This window comes from Vulpes lagopus, chromosome 24 (assembly GCF_018345385.1).
Source record: "Vulpes lagopus strain Blue_001 chromosome 24, ASM1834538v1, whole genome shotgun sequence".
In the NCBI taxonomy this organism is placed as follows: domain Eukaryota; kingdom Metazoa; phylum Chordata; class Mammalia; order Carnivora; family Canidae; genus Vulpes; species Vulpes lagopus.
The window spans coordinates 41,476,210-41,480,352 of NC_054847.1; the positions used below are offsets into that span (position 1 = coordinate 41,476,210).

The following is a 4,143-nucleotide window of genomic DNA, read 5'->3' on the forward strand; positions in this document are numbered from 1 at the left end:
GCCTTTCCACTCAGTTAGCTTGTGTATTTTTTTTTAAGATTTTATTTATTCGTGAGCGACACAGAGAGGCAGAGACATAGGCAGAGGGAGAAACAGGCTTCCCGCGGGGAGCCCAACCCAGAACTGGATCCCAGGACCCCGGAATCACGACCTGATCCGAAGGCAGATGCTCAACCACTGAGCCCCCCAGGTGCCCCTCTTGTGTATTTTTAATATCTGCCCCAGCAACCACCGGCCAACGCGAGCTGCCTCCCTGGACGGTCCAAGTGAAGGAACTTCCCGTGCACATGTTTTTGCTTTTGTCATTGGTTTTCAAATGACCTGTTTCTGAAGTGACTGGCAGGGAATGCTATTTTCCCCAGAGACCCTGATAATTTAAAGTGTGTTTTTTGCAGAATATGAGGTGTTTCAGGAATGTGGACATTGCACGAGAGCAGCAGCATCTTATGTGTGGAGAATACTCATTGTGTGTTTGAAACGGAGTGAATAAACCTGGGGCTTTGTTACTCAGCTAAGACTGGAAGGAAATCAGGGGCAGGGGGCTCAAGAATCCCTCAAAGAATGCTTTCATGAAGCCTACGACCTTCAGCTCCCTGCATTCTTGATTTCTCACAGAGCCCTGCTCTGTGGGTCTTCAACCTCGAACCTCCAGGGGGACCCTTCCAAGCGGACCCTTCCAAGCGGACCCTTCCATTCCACTAAGGCAACAGGTGTACAAGCCTGACTTCAGGACTTCCAGGGGTGGGGCTTAGGCATCTCTACATGTAGAAAATACGGGGATGGTTCTAAAGCACAGCTACGATTCTCAAATTTGTAGATACAGAGAACCACTCAGGAGCTTTTAAAACCCCCAATGCCCAAGCCACACCCAGACCAAATTACCTTAGAATCTTTGGGGGCTGAACTCAGGAATCAGACTGTTTTAAGGTCCCAGCCAACCAGCCAAGCCGCTGCTTTATGGTCTCTTTTTAATCTGAGAAGATCTCCTCTCTGCAGAACAGAGCTTCTGGAACTTCAGTGTGTATTCGAATCACCTAGGAATCAGGTTAACATGCAGATCCTGATGTAGCAAGGCTGGGGCAGGGTTTGAGATTCTGTTCTTTGACAAGCTGGTCTGCAGGCTGCACTGTTAGTAGCAGAGCTGGGGCTTCGAATGACTTTCCATTGATTATTTAACAATCACTGAGTGCAATTACCACGGCGAGCCAGGGCACCCGCTAATCCTGCAGGTGCAGGGCAGTAATGGCATTTGGCGGAAGCAGCACAGCAGGCTTTGTGATTAAAAACAAAACAAATGTTTGTGTTACTTGCTGGGTCAGCCGTGGGATGGTGTTGACAAGAGGCCTGACTGCTGTGTGCTAAGAGACGAGCGATTATAAACTTCGGCCCTTCCTCTCATCAGTAGAGAGCTGGCTTATCAGCCTTCTGGAGTCTGTTTTAACAGTTGCTATTGGGTGGTGGAGGGAGGTGTGGGGGTGGGGGGTGGAGGTGTTTGCATTTTATTATGCAGATGAATTCAAATCTCAGGTTGCTCTGTCCCAGAGATGAAAACTATATTATAAAGAGGCTTAGATTATCTGCTTGGTGTTTTCCTATGCTAAAAAAAAAATTTATTGGAGACCTACTGTGTGTCCTGCCTGTCACTGGACGGCCATGCACATCTCAAGCTGCCACATACTGTGTTATGGTATCTCCTGCCTAGCTACGAGGCTGAACTCCGATTAGCATGAAGTGTCACACTGCATTTATCACATGAGCCTACACAGGTGATAAATTTTGGTAAACACACAAGTAAAACTGGGAAAATTTGAATGAGATGGCTAGATGGTATCAATGTCAATATTTTGGTTGTGATATTATGCTATAGTTTTTCAAAATGTTACCATCAGGGGAACCTGGCAAAGTGGGAAGGGGGCAAAGTGTATAGGGATCTCTCCATGTGGTTTCTTAGAACTGTGTGTGCATGTACAAGTGTCTCAGTGAAAATTTCAATTTAGAAAGGTATAAAACCACTCACAGCCAGCCCTCATATATGCCTTGATATGGGGGGGGGGGGGAGGACATATGTATTAAGAAGGTAAATAATAGGGGGGCCTGGTTGGCTCAGGCAGTAGAGCATATGACTTTTTTTTTTATAGACTTTATTTTTTTTTTAATTTTTTAATTTTTATTTATTTATGATAGTCACAGAGAGAGAAAGAGAGAGAGGCAGAGACACAGGCGGAGGGAGAAGCAGGCTCCATGCACCGGGAGCCTGATGTGGGATTCGATCCCGGGTCTCCAGGATCGCGCCCTGGGCCAAAGGCAGGTGCCAAACCACTGCGCCACCCAGGGATCCCAAGCATATGACTTTTGATGTGGGGGTTGTGAGTTTGAGCTCCATGTTAGGTATAGAGAGTATTCAAAAATAAAATCTTTTTTAAAAAGGTAAATATTAAAATAAAAATGATAATACTTATTACATGCTAACTGCACCATAGGTACTGTGATAAGCATTTTACATGCAAGGCTTTAATCCTCAAGGCTTTAATCCTCACAACACCCTATCAGGCATTATTCTTATTTCTGTTTTCTTTCTTTCTTTCTTTCTTTCTTTCTTTCTTTCTTTCTTTCTTTCTTTTTAAGAAATTTTATTTATTTATTCATGAGACACAGGCTGCCCTGTTTTCTGCTTTAGATGAAGAAAGTGGACCCGGGAGAGCATAGGTGGTTTTTCCCAGGGTCACAGTCAGCAGGCAGTCAGGCAAGACTCAAACTCAGGCCCAGAGCTCACTATAACACACAGAGTATGTGAATAAGAATGCTATGTTTTGGGATCCCTGGGTGGCTCAGCGGTTGAGCATCTGCCTTCAGCTCAGTGTGTAATCCTGGGGTCCTGGGATGGAGTCCCACGTCGGGCTTCCTGCATAGAGCCTGCCTCTCCCTCTGCCTGTGTCTCTGCTTCTCTCTCTCTTCCTCTCTCATGAATAAAATAAATTAAAAGTGTTTTTAAAAAGCTGTGTTTCTCTGGAAAGAGAAATCATAGTGAAGGGTGAGGACTGTGCTTCAGGAGTGGGATGCAAATGGAAGTACCTTGCAGGATCTTGGCCTTGAAAGAAGAAAGGAGTTGAGCTGGCAATACGCCGAGCGAGGGCATTCCAAGGTAAGAAGACAGAAGAAACACCACACGTCTGAAAGAATGCTCCATTTTCCAGGTGAAGAAACCAGTGAGTTTGTCTGCTTTGCCACTCAGAGGTAGATGGAGGCAGTATGGCAGAAGGTCTTCAATGCGAGGGGCACGTGGTAAGGTCTCCCTGGGTCTGGCCAGCGATCTGGGCAAGCTAACAAGGCACTGATGGGACCAAGTTATATGTGAATCACCAGCATTCACAAGGGAAGCCACGTGCAAGGTGTTTACAGTTTAGTACGCAGTAATCCATTCCTAGGGCCCAAAGAGCAATGGGAAGCAATTTGGTAGTGGAAAATTGGTAAGCGAAGGGAACCAGAGGATCTACTTATAATACCAAAGGCCATAAAGTGGTTGAAACCGTTGGTCATTATGGAATTAATGGAATTAAATCTCATCTCGTATGGCTACTTACTCTTCCGACTACTGAGTGCCTACTACGTGGCCAGCCCGATTCCAAGGACTTGGGACATAGCAGTGAACAAAATACAGTGACCCAACTCCCTGCCACCAAGGAGCTCACCTTCTGTGCTTAGTGCTGATTCCTGATCAAGAGGATGCTTAACTCTCAGAACCGAAGATTACACTTTCATACTGTACACTTGAGATCCCATGAGCCCAAAGAGAAATGCAAATCTCCCTGGGGTGAAGCTGGGCAGCGATGCAGAAGGACAAACACAGCACTTCTGATTTAAGAGTGAGGATGATCTTACCCCAGTGTGGCTACAAGGAAACTTAAGATGGGCGGGTCATCAGGCCATGCCTCTGAGTTGGATCATAAAAGAAGAGCAAAACCAAGGTGAAGGATTGGGATTGGCAGTGTGACCCTTGAAGATGATTCAAGTTAGCCTGGGGTACCCTCTCAGTGTTTCCACTCCCAAACGGGATTAACTTTGGAATCTTCCATAAACGTAGAGAAATTGGGGGCTTTCCAGTCCCAGCCTGGGTAAGTACTATTTCAACACAAATCAGAACAA

The 4,143-nt window shown here is 45.9% G+C and overlaps 1 protein-coding gene across 3 annotated transcripts in view; it reads right to left on the reverse strand.

The window, feature by feature from the left end:
- The window catches only part of ALPK2 (alpha kinase 2), a 120,128-nt gene that overhangs the window by 67,394 nt on the left and 48,591 nt on the right, over positions 1–4,143 (reverse strand). The window lies entirely within an intron of this gene.